Raw genomic sequence first — 22,246 nt, 5'->3', positions numbered from 1 at the left:
CGCCCATATTCGCAGGAGGATTACATTATTCAAAATTTGTTGGCTCTTGGTACCGTTGTTATATCAAAGTGGGAGGAAAATACATACATTTATGCAGATTCTTCATTATTTAATTTCTTTAAATATAACATAAGGCGATAATAAATGGTGGCAACAGTTTGAAAATGAAACGGACATTTACAGTAAATCTATATAAAGATAAAATAAAATAGTAATTAATTGATAATATAATTTCTTCTTTCAATTTTTATGTCTATAACTTTTATATCTATCTAAGTTGATAAATTGCATAAAGCATTTGTCAACACATTTTATCAATATTATTTAATAACAAAACTAGTATTAATAACAGCTAATATTTAATAACACCAAAAAAAAAATCTGAAATGTTTCAGATTTTAAATTACGTCCAAAGGAGCGTTTTTTAACATTTTGTGTGTTACCTTTCTTTATTAAATATCATGTTCCTCGCACTTAAACCATAAGATCCAGTGCAACAGCAATATCGCAAAATAGTTTTAAAACGAGCATATCTTTAGAATTTCCGATACAGAGACTCACGCGCTGGAGATAAAAATGTTTTTTCTGCACAACGTTGCCATTGCTCGCTTTGAAATCCTTGAGTTTGTTAATCAAAAATTCGTCAAAGTTTTAAAAAATAGTAAATCGATCATAAAACAAATTTCAAATTTCAAATTTGGTCTTCCACATGCTCATATTTGTTGGAGGATTACGTTATTCAAAATTCGATGACTCTATGTACCGTTGTTTTATCACAATACGAGAAATATACATACATTTATGCAGATGTTTCATTATTTAATTTCTTCAAATATAATGTAGGACTCTAACATTTTGTGGCAACAGTTTGAAAAGTGAACCGACATTTATGAGTCCGACGCAAAATGCCAAAACGAAACTAATAGTCCTTCGGGATTCAAATCCCTTTAAAAATTTGAACTTTTAATGAAATGAAAAAAAAAAAAAAAAAAAAGGCTTATGCTAAATATTCTCGTGTTATTTTTGTCTCATATTTTTTCGAAAAAATTTAGATTTCAGACTGCATACGCATAAATGAATTGGATTACAGAGTGAAAAACTGAGAAATCATCTAATTATTTTCAAACTTTAAAAAGAAAATATCAAAGATTAAGAAAAATGAAACCAATTTCTCGAATTTCATGTATGAGTTTTATCGGCGAAATGGGAATGAAGCTCTTATATATCTTTGCTTTCATTCAGATGAATGCATGTGAAAATACATGCGTGAAAAATTTTTTTTCTATGCAAACATATTATTTTAATAACAGCAAAAGCAAACTCGAGTCATTGTTTGGATACTTTACTCGACTCAAAATGGTTAGCTGTATAAACTACAATTGAAATTTCAGCAAAACTTCTACTTAAAATTTAAGCTAACATTGGCTTTAAGAGTTCAACAAACTTTAGTCAAATTTGCTAAAAATCATTACTTTTTCCGCTGTATTTGGTTTCATATGATCAGTTATTTAAATTGCAACTTTAAGCACTTTTATGCATGTAAGGAAATGAAATACTAGCCAACAGCCAGAATAAAATCAATCGTCATTATGATCGCAACTGCCTCTTATATCTACTGTAGTTATTATTATTATAGTGAGGATGTAGCGAACAGGTGGAATATTTCCCTAGTATTTAATTATATTGTTTATCGGATCAACAACATGGCTATTTTATTGCGCGGGCTAGAAGCTGAAAAAATTGTCTACATCTGGAAAGCCGTCTGGTCAATGACTTTCGCAATCGAAAGAACAATAGATAACATATTATTTTATTTAATTTTGCAAATTTCCTTGGATTGGAGAAAGACGAAAATGATAAATAATTCTTAAACCTTTTTTTCAGTCGGTGTGATATATACCGGATGATCTAAGAGTAACCGGACGAATTTGAATTGTGTTATTCAAAAATAAACCAGCATGCCGTGGTATTCATAGACATGCACTGAAACGCATGGGATTTTATTTTTTAAATAATAATCGGTTTTATTGTCAGAACAGTTCTATTTTTTACGGGCGTGTGTTGCTCAGTTATGTCAGGTGTTCGTACAGGAGCGAAGCAAAGTTCTCAACGCAGCTGGAATTCTAAATGTTGATTATGGTCACTATCATTCATAAAAACAAATATGACATGAAACTCTGCATAACACTAAAAAATGGTCACCTGTAATTCATGTCACGTAATGGCAAATAACTTCTTTTAAAATTGCCAATAACATTAGATGACTTCAAATAACTCATAACCAAATGTCACAATATGTAATTCTTGAAAACCTACGTGGCCGTTCATGCTGGAATGATTCTGTTTCTCAGACTGCACAAGCCTTCTTTCAACAAGGGCACAACAAGTTTCACTTGCCTGCTTATTTCCCGGATATGTCGACCATAGAGCATGTCTGGTAGTTCATCTGTCGGCAACCCTCTCGTACAATTCAGGAATACACTGAGCTTTGCATCAAATCGAAGCGATATGGAAGGTCAGATTCAGAACTTCTATGATTCAATACCACGATGTGTACAGCCTTTTATGTGTCTGCGTGGAAGACACACAAAGTACTGATTTCCGACTTTTTTGTTTGTTTTTGTTTTGTAAAATGACCGTTTATTTGTACCCCTATCAGTAATATGTGAAATAAATTTCATTCATTTCGACGATTCCTTTATGGTTCTGCATTTTTCGCAATCATTACTGTATTTTTATGCAGTATTAAACATCCTTTAGCATATTGTAATCACATAATTTTTTCACTAGCGGTGTTACTGCTTACATGATAAACTAACTTACCTTGATGCAAATTCCTCCAGACGAAGAGAGATGTTAACTTGCTAGTATTTAAAATGTCAGTAACTTTCTATTTGCAAGTAATAACAGAAGGAAGGGCCGTCTGTGCGAAATTTATAAAGATAACATCTTATATTTTTGGATTTGCAATCACGTTAATATGTTGCGTTATTTAGACGCCCAAGATTTTGTTATTCCCAGTAAAAGTTGAAGATGAATTTTGTAAAGAGTATTATATAAAGTCTTTTTCCTATGAAACTGCACGATAAGTTATTTCCTTCTTTTAGTTCAATAATTATTTTATGAGTCTTAAATAAATGCTTATGTTGTAAAATCTTTTATTTAATCTTATTTTAATTTCATCCTTTTAGTTTCAGGGACAGTTTGTCATTCAAATTATTCAGTTAAAAATTGTTTTTTCAACAATAAATCATCTCTACGTATTTAAAAAATACATTTACGTCAATTGATTGAAAAAAATACAGCCATTTTGTCAAATTAATTTTTAAAATTCTAATATAAATTTTATTTAAAGGATATTTTTGATCTGAATGATGGTTTAAAGGGTAAAATTCTAACAATTTTAGTTTTCCCCTCAAACGAAGATATATGAGAAAAATTGTTTCAATATTTAATTTTAAGAAATCTAAACCAAATTTAAAAAAAGTGTCTTCACCATAATATATTATCATCCGCAATGAAAATGTATGTGGAAAATGTAACCTCGATAACTTATCAGGGAACAGTTTAAAAATTGATAGCAAGTTATTAATCGTAGTGACAAAAATCATAAGCGAGGTAAGTAAAAGCTTATAAAAACTCATCTAGATTTTTAAAACATTCTCTTATAAAGTGGCCTAATTAATATTTTTTGCCATTATTAATTTAAAAAAAGCGTATTTAATTTCTTCGCATTACCGTTAAAAATATGAAATCTTTATTAAATATGCATTTTTGGATGTTAGAATTTGAATCTTCCATAAACCGAATAAATTACTTCCATAACCGCTATAAAATTACGAAAATTGATATTAAAATGAAATGCTGATAAAACTACTCAAAAAACTTTGAAATGGAAAAAATTAAAAGTAACACTATGGAATATAGTATCTTAATTAACACTACAGATTTCATTGTAACGTCATAACTTTGAAATTATGTGTTCTAAGCAATCTTGAAGAAAAATGGCTTTCTGTTTCACAATTCTGTGTTTCTGTTCAATTCCTGTTTCATATTTGTAAGCAAAATTAGAAAAATACCGTGATTAAAATTCTCCCATCCTTTTTGCTTTAAATGGAGGCAAATAGTTTGCTTTTTAATAAGAAAATGACAAAAAATAAAAAATAAAGTTAAAACTCTGATACAATCCAGTGTGAAAACTTTTCCAGCTCTATCCGATGGTGGAAACAATAAATTTCAGATTGTTTTAATATATTCGTTAACTGAAGATATATGTGAAAAAAGATTTAAACATTAAATTAAAAAAAATTGAATGGAATTTTGAAAATTGACTTCGTCACATTGCATTGACATCCCCAAGCAATGCATACAAAATTCCATCTCGATAGATTGTCAAGAGATAAGTTAAAAATCAATGACAATCTACCGATCACAGCGACAAATACCATGAATGAACTGCATAAAAGCTTAGAAAAATAAATTTTGTGTGTAAAGCTTATAACAGAGGAAATTATTTGTTTACTTTCATTCAACCACTAAGAAACTATGTGTTTTTTCCTCTTGAACTATTTAAATATTTTTAGCCCAAATGGAGGTTAGCCCAGAAAGGCTATTGGTCTTAAATGGCATTTTGTGTCGAATCTCTATAAACGGCTGTATCGCTTTTCAAATTGTTGCCACCAAATATTTTCGCCCTGTATTACATTTAAAGAAATTAAATAATGAAGAATCTTCACGAATGTGTGTACATTTCTTGCCTTTTAAAAAAATAAAAAAAAAAAAAAAAAGTTTCCTAGAGCCATAAAATTTTGAATAATGTAGTCCTCCATCTGAATATGGGCACCTAGAAGCCCGAATTTTTAATTTGAAATTTGTTTTATTATCTATTTCAAATGTTTTTAAAAACTGTAACTAAGTTTGAATTAAGAAACTCAACGATTTCAAAGCGAGCAGTGGCAACACACTGTACGGATTATCTCCATCGCGCGAGACTGTTTAGCAGAACTTTAAAACATGTGCTGTTTTTAAATATTTCAGCACAAAGAGACGTTAGTCCAAATGCTCTCCAAACATATACGTATGTGTAAATGAAAAAAAAATCCCTTTGGGAGTAATATAAAACTTAAAAGCTTTCAGAATTTTTTTTACGACTTTGTCAGAAAGCGTTTATGATATGATTGCTGCCTTTATAAATAACCTCTAAATCAGTTCAGTTAAAACGTTTAGTGCATATTTCTTCTCTATATACACCTGAAACAGGTTAACTAAATAAACAGCGTTCAGCTAAGTTCAAACTAAATCTACGCGGAAGACCTGTCTCATTTCACTGGTTATACACTCGTCAGTATAATCGGAGGCTCATAGAGGAAAGTAATCGTCTAGAGAATTTGATTTATGAAGCAAAGTTTTTTAAATGGACAAACGCATTCATATTATATCATTATTTTACTCAGTATCATAACAATGTTTGGCGAAGCGTCTGCAAATATCCCGTAGATTTCGTGATTTAGTATCACTCTTTAGTTAATTTCTCATTAACTAAATGCGTAGGTGGATGTCATATTACGGAAAGATATAAGCCTTTGACCACTTTCTATGAAATAATTCTGTCATAACTTAGAATACATAACACAGATTATAAAGTTCTGTGACATGCCTAAAATGCATGATACGTTATATGTGCAGACATGTTTATTTGGAGCAAAGCCATTAATTCTCTGGTCTAATAAGATGTTGGAAATTAAGATATTTTGAATATTCCAGGTTTGCACGTTACTTTTGTATTAGTTCGTGTATTTTATGGAAGTAGTATGCAATCTTCTATTGAATTTGAATTTTCTGGTAAAGGCAATTACTAAAAATTACAGTATACAGATTTCAAATTATTTTTCCACCTCGAAATACATAGCTGGTTCTTTGAATTCAACAAAGCAGACGAGGGCTATCTGCCTCAATGAAAGGACGCATTTTTGGAAGCTAGTTTAACGAAAACTGGCTTGTATGTACTTTAAACATTGGTAGAACTATGTAAATGCCAATGCAGGCAGCTCATTCACGGTTGTTTAAAACTTTAAAGAATTATTAGTGGGCAACAGCTTTCATCACTCAACCACTAATGAGCCAATTAACTCCGAATTCCTTCCAGTTTCTTGAAGCTCTGTTTCAAAATGAAAATGTACTAACAATTTTGAGTTTCTCTATCTTTGGTGTAGCTGACAAGTCTGTTCAATGTAAAATAAGCTTTTAGCGACATTTAGTCTGAAGCACTGAAATAAAATGGTGCAAAAACTGAAAAATGATGCAAACATTGAAATAAAATGGCACTGAAATCAAATGGTTCAAATGAGATTGTGTAAAATGTATTTAGGTGCCTCCATAATAAAGTGGCCACCACTTAGTAGCGGCCAAGCCGAAGTCGGCTGAAGGCCCGCCATTGGTTAAAAAAAATCTGAAATATTTGCTAGTTTAATAAGTGAAAGATATTTTTGGAGGCTTCTAGAACTGCTTCCACCCTGAGATTACAATATTTTATAATTTAATTAATTTTGAATGTGGTTTAATAATTGATTTCTTGAGATAACCTTTCGGAAACAGAGGCCAATTTCGGATTTTCATATCATTCAAGAAGATCTTGAAAAAAACTTGCTAGAATGTTGTAGCTGGGGAAAGACTCTCAATGAACATGACCAGCATCAGATTACAAGAATTATTTCTTGTGGCAACGGAGAAAAACTATCTCAAGTAGTGTACGAAGTCCATGCTTGAGTCTCAACAAATAGTAGTGTAAAGACTGCAGAGCATCCACTTTATTGTATGGACTTTAGGAGATGGCATTTAACCAAAATACCCCTTATGATGCACGATACAGCGTTATGGTACAGATAGCTGATCTCACTAATCAGGACATTGAACTGGCTGGAAACGAATCACCAGGTCTTACTATCCGAGCATTTAGAATGTTTTCGCAAATGAGAGCATACGTGCATAGCAAAATCTCTATAAATCCGAGGACATATATCAACGTGAGATTCTACAGAATTATGATGGTTTCGTAATAGTACAGGAAAGCTTTAGCTGGCATTCAGGGGGCCTGTGGTATATCTAAAAACGTCTTTAACAAAAGATGTAAATCAATGTACGTAGTACCTATCCTTTCGATAAGCTACATTCGTTTATGCACTGAATTTGCTCTGATAAGTTTCTTCTTCTAACAGCTCAAAGCGCAGCGCACATATATGGGCGAAGTAAACTACGGTAAGAAAGACCATCATCTGAGTATGGAAGTTTTTGCTGTGGATATTCAAGTTACCGAAATCTCAGCGTTACCGGGCCCACCAGCGGCCGAGCGGTAAAGTCTCTGAACACTGGAAGTTAGCTCCGAGGTTCGAATCCCGCGAACGGGCTGGCTGCATGGGTGTTTTCGTGGTTTTCTCCATGTGTAGTGTATACGAGCCAGTTTACCTTAGAAAGTGCTTCACAAAGGCATATACGAAGGACTCTTCCCTTAGGCACGAAGGCCCCTCCCCTTAGGCAGATAGCCCTCGTGTGCTTTGCCATAATTAAATACACCACCACCACCACCACCACCACCTCAGCGTTACCGAGGACTTCTGAGATTGTATAAATAGCAATGGGGAGAACAGAAATACTGATATCTAAATACATCAATTTTATGAATCTCTTTACATAAAACCTATCTCTCCTTGTTATATAATACGCTATCATGCTCATATACTCCACGTTATTTCCGTTCTACGTTTTCATAAAACAATGCTAATACTTAGCTGGTGTATCAGTTTTATATTGCATAAGCCCATATTTTGTGTTTAAACAAATGTAGAAACTACTTAAATTAATTTCAAATCTTTCACCCATAAAAAGCTAACTTAATATAATTTTAATAATGAATAGCATCGGGTTGGCGAAAAAGTAATGCCGTTTTTAATGGGAAATAAAATTCAATCTTTTATATATAAAAATAAACTTTAATCAGTTAAATACCATCCATTCTGTTCGAAGAACCTTTGTCATCTTTCTAATAACTTCATGATTCGGAGTTCATAGAACTTAGGGTTGTTATCAGAAAAATCTAAACCAGCAGCCGTTGAGCTCATCGTTAATACTGGAATTTTTACCACTTAAGAAGTTTTGCAAACTTCTAAATATTTGATAATCCGATGGTGCAAGGTCGGTGTTGTATGGGGATGCGACATCAGTTCCCAATTTAGCTCCAATAACTTCGTACGTTAAAGTTATATGAGGATTCGTATTGTCGTGGTGGAATGCGTGGCATTGTTGTGGTGAAACTATTCCTTTGCGATTTGCAAATTCTTTCCTTTTCTCTTTGACTGCTTTTTCCAGTTTCATACGCTTTTGGCAATAAATATCTGAGTTGATCGTTTGGTTGCTTAGAAGCTCAAAATAAGCAACACCTTTGTAATCGTACCAAATTGACAGCATGATCTTTATTCGATGTAACTTAGATTTCGATACGATTTGTCTGATTCATCATGCTTGCAACATAATCTTTGTCTATCACTGCTATTGTAAGCGATCCTTTTTTATCAGCAGAGATATTTTGTTTCAAAAAAGGGTCATTTGCGTTACGTTTGTATCGTAAATATTGATTCACTGTGTTAAACGAATTTCTTTCAATTCATGCGGAACACAAATATCCAGCTTCTTAACGAGTCCTAGACATCCTGTTTGGTTTTCAGTTGTTGTTTCTGTTGTTGGCAATTGATACATTTAACTTGTTTTCAATCGTTCATACTATTATATGATGATTAGATTTAGTTGCGGCTTTACTTTTGTCACCATCAGCTTCAGAAATGCGGTCAGAACGTCTCTCATCTTCAAGTGAGAAATCTTCAGAATGAAAATTTTTAAATTAATTCTGATACTTCCTTTCTGTTAAGGAATCAACACCATAAATTTCCCATATATCCTTGTGAGCCTCCACTGCTTTCTTGCCTGTATTAAAATAAAAAAGAATTGACCTTAAACTAACTGCTGTAGACATAAGTATACCTTGTTTATATTACAATTTAAAAGTGTCAGCTACTAAATCTCAAAAGAAGAAATTATAAGATTGACTGAAAAATAACAAAACGAATATAAAGCTATCTATTTGTGCAAACCAAAATTATTTTATCGCCAACCTATTATATTTTAGTAGTCAAGTTTGTTTCTGAAAATGCGCAGTTACCTAAAATCTTTAATACGCTTTCAATATACCCATTATTTTATTAAATAAAAATTTGGTTTGTTAAAACATAAATATTTTTATCAGTCATTGTTTCGACAAGTTTTAAATAACTGGAACGTTTTGAAAGTCTACTAAGACTGATTTCATTGACTCGTAAAAGAAGTCGTAAATGATGGTATGCGGAATATTATGCTTATATATATTCTGGAAAACGAAAATGAATAGGGTAACTATATCAGTTGAAAGAAGGATTAACTGTTGCAGTAGAGATGCCGGGTATTTTCTGTCATGAAAGTTTTATAGAAATGGATTTTCTAAAGTTTGATGTGAAATAGGATTAAATCAAAGAAAGGAATTTCATTAGCTGACAGCTGTGTAGCTTTCTTTTCACTCTGGAATTTCATAAACCGTTGAAAATGTCAGGAGTAAGTCGGTAACTATGGAGACTGTACGTGACCAAAGGATGGCTATTTTAACCTGGTTCGTATAAGTAATATCTATTACACATGACATATTAGAGGCAATTTTAAGAGTACTTTAAATATCTTTTCTTTATCTTGCCAAATATTTTAGCATTAGTTTCCAGAAAAGAAACGTTTACGATTAGCAGGTATAATAAAACCAATTTCTAGAAATATTAAAATTAATGCATTTAACTGGAGTAAGTAATGCAGGTCATAAGAAATTAATCAAAGTTTTCAGAAAATAAATAAATAGGGCATTTCTTAATTTAAAAAGTAAAATCTCTAAATGAAGGAAATTTTTGCACATCAGTAAAAGAGAGGATAAGACTAAAGAACACGAATAATTTGGCTAGAGTTCAATTCCCATCGATCGAGTTGATTGCATAGACATTTCGTGATTTTTTTTATGTGTAACGTAGAAACAAGCCAGTTTTCTTAAAAACGTCTAACAGGATGGCATCCGTCACGAAGCAAGCAGAACTCAACTCCTTTACAGTAATCACATAAGATTGATTTTTAAATGATGTTTTGAAGTCTGAAATTCATTTTGATCTTCGCTTTCAATGAGTATTAACACGTTAGTGGACAACATTAATATAAAAAACATAAGTTTCTTTAACGTCGAATATTTCCGCTATATAAATATTTAGACAGGTAGATCCCAAAGCTTTCCTTTTGTTTACTTCTAAGCAATATATATAAAAAAAATTCAATATGACCGCCTTGTATTTCGACATATATTTGACAACGCCTAATGAGTCGTTCTGTGACCCTGAAAACGAAATCTGAAGGTTTGTTCTGAAACTATTCCATAACTACTCTTTTCACTCCACCATTATGATTAAATAGCTTTCCACGAACGTCAAATTTCAGTTTGGAAAACAGATCAGAGTAACTTTGAGCTAAATCTGGGCAGTAAGGAGGGGAGGGATTTGTTGAGCACTTTAGGGCCCCACTGCTCTTTTAAATTCCTCAAAGACTTCGGTATACCCATTTCTTTGTTCATATAAAGACGCTCATGGAATGTGGCTGTTTTATATAGTTATAATCTTGCTGTTACCTTCTGCACCAGAGATGAGGAACGTGCGGTGTTGAGGCCGCATGCGGTCTCTGTGAGCTTCTTGTGCGGCCTCTAGCTTTTGTATTAATTAAAATTTAATAAATAGATTACGACAATTTGAAAATTAATTGATTTAAAAACCTCGCTGATATCTATTGGACATCCTGCAGTTCTAGAAGTCTTTCATAGTCTAAAATTATTGCCATTCTGGCACACGTTTCGGTGTGTCAACGTCCAACTATAGAAATTCTTCTGTTTTGTTCTTATGTTTCCCATGGCTCACCCTTACGTAAAATGCACTAACCGTGTTGCTATAGCAAGCGCCACGCATCAGACACCTTGACGGTGGCTGTTCTAAGAGACAGACAGCACGCCGTGCTGCGAGTCAACATTTTCTCTCATGACAAAAATTAAAACTAGTTTAAGAACGCAAATTACCGATGCTCATTTAGAGGATCTACTAAGTTGCGTATTACAAAGCTTGAACCAAATATTCAATTAATTTCTGGAAAGAAGCAAATGCAAATAAATGTCTCACTAAATTAAGTTTTCCAATGGATTTTAGCATTATTTTACATAATGTTGCTGTGTTAGTTTTTTATAATTTAACATTATTATTTTTCTCTTGTTTTTCTATACAATGTAATAAATTTATTGAAAAATACTTTTAAAATACTTTTTTTACTTCCCTTTTTAAAGAGTGACTAGCGTTTTCAGGGGACTCAAACGCCAAATCTTGGGTGGGGAGAATAATCATCCACCACACTTTCAGTTCGGGCGCCACTGTAGAAAGGTAGGTATTTTGGAAGCATGCAAGATAAAAATATGCAAAGCCTTCGCTGGGAATCGAACTACGAACCTCTGGAATATGCTCCGAGCGTGTATACCACCACACCACGAAGGCATGTTAAGAAGGCGGGATAAATACTTTATAACCTTTTATGGCACAAGAATGCGTACACGGATTCAAACATAATTCTTTACAACTTTTCGCCTACCACACATCGGCTTGCGCAAAGATAGTTCTTTATAAGTTTGCTTCAACTAAACATAAGCTTAACTGCAATTAAAATTTGCTAAACTGTAAACAGATAGATTATTTTTAATCAGGTATCAGCAGTACAATACAACAAATATAGGAGACTAGATTTGCTGAATATCATGATCCACAGGCACATCTTTCCGATTCATGCTCTCTAAAAATTCATTACATTCATGTTTAAACCTAATTTATTTGGCATACTGCTAAAAGTAATAAAAACAGAGAGAAACTAACTTTAAAAATCCTTGGTTAATTAAAGAAAGCTTACAAAATTCCTTCAGTCTTATATGCTAATAACAGCACATAAAAAAAAACATTTTAATTTCTTACATTCACTCTAGATCTGAAGGATAAACATGGCGAGAGATGACTTCCAATGATTTTATTCAGTTTGGGGCTAGTTATTTTTCCTCCACATTCTATTCAGGTGCCATTGTAGAAATTCTGGTGTTAGGATTTTGGGTGTGGGATTTCTAGAACAGTTCCCTTTGTAATAAACTGATATTGAACTCAGGTTTTTCAAATTCTCAGAACAATTTCTTGATTAGCCTACCACAAGAGATGGGCTTTGATTCCTTAGAACATAATTTATTGCAAGAAAAGATTCGTATTGTCTTTTACCTCATGAAAGTATACTTTCATAAACTAAACTGACAATGAGCAAAGAAGCGATGGAATTAAATTGTAGGATAAATGAGTAGTGAATAGAGATTACGAGAAGCGTTAGAGATTCAACAGTTAAATTTTGGAGGATCGATAGAAAACAACTAAAATTATTCAGATGAAATTCCATAACCACAGTTGTAGACTATTTCCAGATTTTCCTCGTAATCTGTTCAAACTCGCTTTAAAGAATCCAGATCTTTACTCTTTTAGACGGATTAGATTGGATTATATTATTTGATGATAGTGAAGCATGCCAGAAGTGCTGCTTTCATGGAGCACATTCCTGAGAAATTTCAATTTAAATATGAGGAAAACAGGAAATGCTTATGTAGTTATCAATTTCATCGGAATCTAAACCCAGCTCTGAATGTTCGGCTGTATAATCCATTTCGTCGATGGTTTTCTCCATATTTTAATGACTGAGGCTGCATTTTACTGAATTAATGTATATTTAATAAAAAACAATCTGTAAAGTTATATAAAATAAATCAAGACAGCAAACCTACGAATCTATCCGAAAAAAGAAGTTGCATTTCATAAATCTTAAATAAAATAAAATAAATAATTAGTTATAAATATACAATACGCTTTTATCTGCTTATAACTACCAGAATTTAAAACTGATTTCTTTATAGCTTTCGAAATCTCAATCCATTTCAAAAGAATAATAATGGTCTTTCATCTTCAGTAGACAATAATTTTGTGCAATCACTGGAAAGAATTTGCTTTGAGTGCTACAGATATACAGGATATAAATAAAAAAAACAGAATGAACTCCTTTTTTTGTTATTTTCCTGGTAAAAAAAACAAGAAGCAGTGAAAAATATTCGTATATATTAATATACACAAATGATAAAAGGTGATTATGATATGAAATAAAAACCAATCAGTCTTTCAGAAATGATTCCAAATTTGTGAATTATCAATTAATATAAAATGCTCATTTTTCTTTTCCTCTTCTTTGGTTTCGAAACGGTATTTATATATAAGTAGATACGTATACATATACAGCTGCCATCTCTCATGGGTTTATCAAAAAACTTCTGTTCTGATTTCTCACATTTCCACATGTAATTTTAAGCCATTCCTGAAACGCATTTTCCAGCATAAATAAAATTCATCGAATTAAAGAAACTTAAACTGTGCAAATTTTTCTCCCTCAAACCTAATGTTTTTCAGCTACATTTCTGTATTAAATTTTATTCAAATTGAATTGCTTTAATTTACTGCAGACTTTACGTTTTGTAGAGTTGTTATTTTTGACTAGTTGTTATTTTTGACAACGCATTTTTGACTAGTTAGTATTTGTATTTCATTTTTAGCACAAGAGATGGTATTTGTTTCGATCCTCTCCTTCTTGTTCGCATAAGTTTTCAAGTAAAAGGATGTTGCCACCAAATACTGTTACCATATGGTTTTAAGAAATAATATAGCGAATATAAAAAGTATGACAACAATTAACACTTTTTGGGTACACAATCAAGTCTTGTGATTTTACAGCTGAATTTTAAGTCACATAAGAGCGAAGAAAGTGATGTTTAATTACAAAAATAAGAGACTAAAACAGTTGTGCAAGTCTATAAGGTATTTCTTCCGTCTTCTGAGCATGCCTTCCTGGTGTAGTGGCCAGCACGCTCGGTGTGTAGTCGAGAGGTCCGTGGTTCGATTCAGGGCAAGAACATTGCTCATCTTTCATCTTTCCTGCTTAAAAATAACCTAATGTATCTACAAGTCATCCTACTAAGAAAACTGAGCATTGATAGGGGAAACTAAAAAAAAATAATAAATAAATAAAAATAGAAAAATGTATGTCATCATTTAACACTTTAACACTTTATCGAGAATTCTAAAACTATGCTGCTTTTAAAAAACTTCTGGTTTTACTATAGAGTTCTATGCGGAATACGTGAAAAGAAAGCGATGTCTAATAATAAACAGAAATATAATTATATTAGCGAGCCTAAGTCCAAGAACAGTTCAGTAAACTGCGAACTTAGAGAGAGAATACAAGGTACTTAACAAAATCTCTGACGTGACGCAAAAATCTGAATCCAGGTCAGATTATGTTTTAACTATTTTTATGGAAAAGTTTACATACGCAAATGTATGTTATGTCCGTATTACATACATAAAAATATTTGCAATGCATTATGTTAAATATAATTTTACATTTGTATTTAATTTTATACCATTAAATGGTACATTAATCATTAATGGTTATGGTAATTCTTAATAATACGTTAATGGTTTATCCACCCATTTGTATGTACATTGATTATTAATCGTATTTTTATAATATTCAACATTTAATATTAAGGCATAAAAAGCTTTTCTTCTTTACTGAGAATTTAAGAATTTTCTTATTATAAGAGTGTAAGATTGCAAAATAAATTTTGCCAAAGAGTATACCATTTAGAATATTTAATTAAATATTAATATATTTTACATCAGTATCATATTATGAATATTAATTACTTGGATCATGCATTATAAATTCAACATGGAGCTTTTTTGAATTAATTCAACATGAATTTAATTCAACATGGAGCTTTTTTGAAATGACGTCGCCCCGCAACGTGAAAGTCTCCCGAAAATACCCGATCTCCGATCGAGAACCTCAGGTGTTTTAATATTTCACGGTTGGCAGGTGTGATAGATTAGCCGATGTTTCTAGACGCAGTTTTTCATACAAAATATTCGTTTCTCTTATGGATGTCTCTTCACTTAAATATCATACTTTCTTTGCTAATTTTCAAAGAGTCAGATTTGGTTTTTGTGAAAAACTAATGAAATAGTAAATTAGTTCTTTGAAACATTTTTCGTTTTCTTCAAATGATATTCCAAAGAGAGAAATTTTTTATATCTACGTAAATAAATAAACAGAAAAATAGTTTCCGTTGGAGAATTTTGATACATAAGTAAATAAATAAACAGAAAAAAATCAAATTATATTTCAGGGTCCCCCTTGGCGAAAATTGGCGATTTTTTGGCGCCATTCTTGTTTACGTGCAACGTTGTTCCATTTAAAATGGCGTTCGAAGCATAATGCAATAAAATATAATTAATATATAAAAAATGTAATCTCAATAAACTGAATTTTAAATCAAAATAAAACAAGGAAATAACATAAGAATGGAAATGCATGTTATCTAATCTAAGCAGTAGAAAAAGGAAATAACGACTTGTCTTATTAGAAATTTCTGTGTCTTCGGTGTGTGACACACAGAATTCCTTAACATCATCCAAAAACTGTTTAAAATTGTTGTATCTAGAATCTGTATGCTGCCATCGCCACATAATTTTACAAAAGTCAGAATCAAAAATAAATTCCGTATTGCCAGATAATCGATGGTATTTCTTTCAAAAATCCCTTTCCTTCGATAGTGCTGATCGATAGTGCTCCGATTGCCGGATACTTAAATGTCACTGCATGATTTACTGGATATGAATGAAGCCATTATCACAAAAACAACTGTAGGACTTCCAGCAATAGGATATGATCGTTATTCCAAGAAAGATATTTCGTTGAATTACTTCCAACTTGTTTCCTTCTGTCCTCAACAATTTCAGAAAACACCTCCCGCTCCCTCATTTTATATCACCAAACACTCAGTTTACCACCGGCAGCCATTTTACCGTGAGAAGCACCAAAAAAAAAAAAAAAAAAAAAAAAAAATTCCAACGCAGAAATAAACACTGAGAAATGTTCTCAATCAAAATCATCGCGATCACGCATTACAACCAATAACGTCATAGTAGAGTTTCCAAACCATACACTGTAAAATACTCTAAGCATAAATAAAAGAACAACTTGATTATGCAAGGAATACCCCAAAATATAGACTAGCCTAGAAAAATATTAAACTGAAATTTTTGAATAACTTTTTTTTTCCTATTTTTTTCCAAAAGACAAATGCTTTATCTAACAATATAGATTACAATTCAGAAGTCAAACAACAAAAATCAGCGTTATATTTACAAAATTTTCACAGGACTAGTTTCGATGGTTTTACCGAACCATCATCTTCAGCTGCAAAACCGCAAATGAACAAGATAGGAAATAATTAGATAAGATAAGAAAGCCTGGACAAGAATAAGCAAGTGGCGCCATCTGTTGGCGAAACCATAACTAAAACATAATTTCTCTAAAAGCCGAAGGCAAATTTGGATTGGAATTAGGATCGTTAACTAGAACAGAAAGATTTTTATGAATGTGAAATGCCTCTAGAAAATCCAGTTCTCCAATGGAAGATGTTTTTTGAATAATTTTGGCAGCAGAAAAATTGAAAGTGTGATTTTCGGACCAACAATGTTGAGCAACAGAAGACTTCTGTGTTTCCTTTTTTCCGGAAAAAAGGAAACACAGAAGTCTTCTGTTGCTGCTTCTTTTGCAGCTGAAGATGATGGTTCGGTAAAACCATCGAAACTAGTCCTGTGAAAATTTTGTAAATATAACGCTGATTTTTGTTGTTTGACTTCTGAATTAGTATTTATTCGGCGAGTTATTGTGTCTTAAATATAGATTACAGTAACGCATCTATGATCTAATATGTGATTCAAGTTTACTTAAAGTTTTTAATTTCATTCACCACTCAAAGAAGTAAATACTAAATATATTTAAATTAATATGCATGAAAGCTGTTAAAAATGAGCTCACAACTGCAATCCTTAGTTCAATTTTTTTTCACCATTTTATTAATTTTGTATTTCTGAGAACATCTCATAGGTCCATAGACCTCACAAGCGGAAATTTTGAGATACAACATAATTATTTCCATCTAGGTATAAGGTTTTTATAAATAATGTAGAGTTGAAAATAGTGTTTATCAACTGTACGTTAACTCTACATCAACCACTGCAATCACTTTTAAAAATCTATCGCATAATAGGAGTATAAAATACTTTAGTTTCCAAACTCTCTAATGAATGCAACACTTTAAAATTGATACAAAATTTAATAAATGTAGAGCAGGGCTTTTCAGCCTTATTTGATTCATGCACCACTTTCAGCAGTACTAGATGATCATTCTTTCTCTATTCAAACCTCGAAAAATAAATTCATAGGTACGCAAAGTTTTTTTTTTTTTTTGTCATGCCTCGCTACTGTCAAATTTAAACTAAATAAAAACGTCTTCTTCCCCAGTAATAACAATATTATCTACCTATAAGGATAGTAAGAACAAAAACATAATTCAGGAAATGTTAATAATAGAATATGTTATTTTAGACATATATGGTAAGAACCAAACAGATAAATCAATGAGACGGACGTGCCTGCATATTTTTGACAAAATATTTAGTTCTAGATAGAATAGAAGAAGTATGCAACGTAAGTCACTAGCAAAACTGATTTTGCTTCTTCATTTTTATTGTTACAACTACTGCTCTTTCTCACAAATAAGTGCTTAAGAATGGTAAGCGAAGTTGTAGTGCTTCTCCTGTTATGTTGTGATAAACTTACAGATAGGTTACCCAAAATAATGGCTTATCCATCATCTTCTCAAAGCCATATTTGATTTCAGAATCATTTTTAATTTCTGCTCTTGTAATGTTTCTAGTACCACATCTGAAAAGGATCGTCGCCATTCTGTAAACACTTTTATCGCAGGAGTTAGGGAAGTGACGTTTGAATTCATTTGTGAGGTGCAGCAAATTATTTGGGATTTTATTCTTAGCATTAGTATTCTTAAAAATCTGCTTAAAGCGTCTTTCTTCCAGAATTCCAAATAGCAGGAATAACGGCAGGCTAAAGTTTTACGTTCTCCAGACTTGCAACTTATCAATATACACCGTGACGGCATCCCGATGATAAATTATGTTCAAATCACTACCTTGTAATTTCAAGTTCAGTGAGGTCAACGAATCTAAAATAGCTGATAGATAAGCCAATGCAGCTACTTGGCTTTCGGAATTCCTCATCCAGTTCAGGTTGATTTTGATTTAAAAAACAAAAAAACCTTATCATTTAATCTCAAAGCTAAAATAATCTTGCTAACATATTACCTTCTGACAGCCAGCATACGTCCGTATGAAATAAGTGTTTTATGATCTCTTCGCAAATAATCATAAAGGGCCTTAAAACGTTGAGTATTTAAAGCACTCTTTATAACATAACTGTCAAATTTCATGCATTATTTTATGACACCCTTGAGTTTATTTGGAAATATCTTAGCTGGCAAAGCTTCACAGTGTATAACACAGTAAATAAACTGTTACCTTGGGATTTTTCACATTGACCATCTGTTTCACGAATCCTGATCGAGATCCAAGCACTGACGAAACACCATCTGTCAGCTTTGCCATGAAAGATCGTATTTGCAAACGAATTTAGAGATTGCTCTCATTATATAAATTGCTTTTTAAAGTAGTCATTAACTCTGCAGAAAACAGCATTTCGTCTTTTAAGTGCTTCGTTTTGTAAGAACCGAACTAAAACTAACATTTGACAACATTTTCCAACAATCTATATTCTTGATTAACTGCATTGCCAAAACATTTTATTCTTTTCACGGCCTGCACCAACTGATTTTTTATGTCTTCGGCTATATCATCAGTGCGAGATATCACAGTGCTGTCAGAAAGCGGTATTTGCGAAAGCTTTTCTTTACTCTCTAGTCCAAGAACAATATCATCTGTTTTCAACAGACAAGTTTTGAGGAGTGTGTGCCCAATAATGACGTTTCTTGGCCGTTGCAATGAGTATGGATATTCAATCCCTTTTTAGGATGATTGAGCAAAGGATTCAGTATTGTCCAATTTCAAACTTTTGAGATTTTCACACTTCGCAAAAATACTTCCTTCGAACTGTCTTTTAACGCGCTATGTTTCATCGATAAATGTCGCTCTAGACAACAAGGTCTCACAGCATCATTGCTCAGTACTTCGTAGCAAATAGCACATTGCGGCTGGTATACACCACTTTTTCGTATAGCAAAAAAACCATATTTAATATTGTTATGTAAAACATATATATAAATTCATACTTAATAATTACAAATGAACACCATATCTGTGAAACAACTAGAGAAAAAGTTCATTCGGGGTTATGCGGTAGGTTCACTGTCTGTATAAGTCACTTATCTGAACATATCAATCAATATTGCAATAATAACGTACTAAGTGTGTGAGCAGGCATAGTGAAACATAAAAACAAAATATGTAAACAATTCAAAATGCGTTGTGAATTTTTTTTAAAAAACCCGTTCTATGTTTAAGGTCCAGTGTAAAAGTTAATTACAATAAATACAAACAGGATAATAGAAACACTTATCGTTTATTTATGGCAGGAAAATATTATGATTACAAAGCAGAAGAGAGTCATGACCTCACTATGCATTACAATTAAAACGTGGTGGCTGGATATTGAGCATAGCTGAAGAACACTAAATAAAACATACCTTTAAACAAACAGGGTTACTGGGGGCCCCAACACCATAAGGAAATTCACACAAAAATCTTGAGACTTAACAGGTTATACGACTCAGGTATCTTTACAGGCATTTCGGCATAACTGTGGGAAGGAAAAGATAGAAGTTAGCGTAACTAAAAAGGAAACAAGATATGATATCAACATCGTCGAGGTCTGGCTCCGTTCTGCCGCTCAAACAGCATATTCCGTCAAGAAGGTTCGTTGAGGTTATCCTCTGTAGACCATTTCTGAGAGGATCACGAGTCACTTCATCCTCCCTTCACGGCTTAGCATATCGAGTATGATGTATGTTTCCCGAAATCTCGGGGTCTGTCAGGCAGATGATAGAAGAAGGTCTCATCTAGTCGCGGCAGCTGCGACAAGCCTCAGGAAAAAAAAATTTTAACGTCGATCCATTCCTCCTCTCCGTCTCCACGAAAATCACTGCGCAGCCGCTTTAGTAGCTGGCGCATTTTTTTGAAAACTTGGCGTAGATGTTGACTAGCAGGAAGCCAAAAAAAGGTAACCCATACGCTGGATCTTCACCGGAAGGGGTTTCCCGACTACCAAAAGGAGCCGTTTCTCGCCATTCCATCGTTCAACTTCCAAGGCCACACCAATGGGTCATCAAAACTGCAGGCGGAAACGGGGAGGAAGAAACTAGCCTCGCTCCAGGGTCCCAGTCGATAGTGCAGATCTTCTGTCTCAACGAATATTTTTCCCCACTATAAGTATGCTGTAGAACATCACCCTGCTAGCCTGGTCCAGCAAAACAGGGTCCTCTTTTCGTGAAAACACATGGTAAAACTATCAAGCATTTCGCCCCCCTCACATAGTGGAACGCTTAGTAGAAAGGAATTTTGTGTGCAGTACAATTGCTGATAAGAATTTCCGCTGGAAGGAAAACCAAGCCGAAGGCAAGGGGTGAAAATCTCTGAACTAAGTTAATACAAAATGACTTTGGGAAATTAAAAAAAAATTGAAGCTACTAATTACACAACATTATAATTCATAATAAAAATGTCAGCACTGAAATAATTGTTTCCTCAGCCACAAATTGAGACTAAACGCAATTTATCCAAAAAGAAATACAAATAAAATCAAATTATTTTTCTTCTTCCGCCAGTCAGAAAGTGTGTATTCGTTTAACGTTAAAAGAAAGAGGGATACAAATTAAATTACTTTAGGTTAAGAAAAAAAAATTAACACACCAAATGCAGCAACAAGGCTTTAAAATAAAAATTAAAGTTAAAAGTTAAACAACCTTAAGTGTCAAAACAACTAGATACAAAACCCCCAAAAATCTTAAGTCCCTAAAATCAAATTAAAATTAAACAACTTTAACTCAGATCTTTTAAAGCAACCTAACCAAAACTTAAAGTTTACAAAAGTTACAAATTAAACTTACAACCAACTTTAAACAGCAGAAAAAAAAAATAGAACTTCAATTACAAATAAAAACTGAAATAAGCAAAACAGCTTAAGCTTAAAGAAATATAGAACGATTAATACATAACAAATCCTCCCCCTTTCCGAAAATCAATAGTCTCTGACTTTGAAAACACTCATAATGCAAGATACAAGCTAAGTAGTGGTGACAGTGACAGAAATTAAGAATTAAATGGAAACCTAAGCCAGCTCTGAAACTGGGCAGAAATGATAAAACATTAGCAAAACACTTAAGTGAAAACAAAATTAACTAACCTACCAATTCTAATGAGAATCAGAAACACCCAACACTCACAGCAAAACAAACCACTCAAAGTAATAATCAAACAAACGGCGAAACAAGCCAAGCAAAAAAAAAAAAAAAAAAAAAAAAAAAAAAATCAACTAGTATACTTTAGTACACCACTAACCTCACCGAATCCAAACAGTGAACCCGACGAAACTACAAAGATCAATGGATCCAATACCAAAAACGAAATATAATCGTCTTGCAAAATAAATCAAAAAAAAACTACAAAGTAAAAGACAAAGTTGCTCATAAGTTGTTCAACTAACCTACCCAAATAGATACAAAAGTAGGCAGAAATGAAATAACCCAAAACTCAGCAACACGTAAAATAAGAAACGACAACCAACAAGTCAATACTAAGCCTAAAAGCCCTAAGTCGCCACTTAGAAAGAAAAAAAAAATTGATAACCTTTAACTTGAAGACGAAACCAAGTGGTCCAGCCACCAAGATTAAAAAAAAAAAAAAAAAAAAAAAAAAAAAAAAAAAAAAAAAACTATATTGAGAAAAGAAGGTTGACAACCCTGACAAAACGTGAACTGGATAAGGCCAAAACAACACTAAAACAACTAACCAATCGCGCAGCCCACACAAAAACAAAAACACTGGATCCAGTAATCGTACACAAACAAAACTTGTGGTGAAGAAGAAAATAACTTCCT

The 22,246-nt window shown here is 32.6% G+C and overlaps 1 protein-coding gene across 1 annotated transcript in view; it reads left to right on the top strand.

Moving 5' to 3' along the window:
* LOC118195023 (tachykinin-like peptides receptor 86C) overlaps positions 1-22,246 on the top strand; it is a 447,592-nt gene that overhangs the window by 212,638 nt on the left and 212,708 nt on the right. The window lies entirely within an intron of this gene.

Source organism: Stegodyphus dumicola, chromosome 3 (assembly GCF_044657685.1).
Source record: "Stegodyphus dumicola isolate Sdum_Otavi_A_Nest chromosome 3, ASM4465768v1".
Lineage (NCBI taxonomy): Eukaryota > Metazoa > Arthropoda > Arachnida > Araneae > Eresidae > Stegodyphus > Stegodyphus dumicola.
Note: the sequence above shows the minus strand (reverse complement) of the source record. Positions and strands in the feature narration are given on the sequence as shown.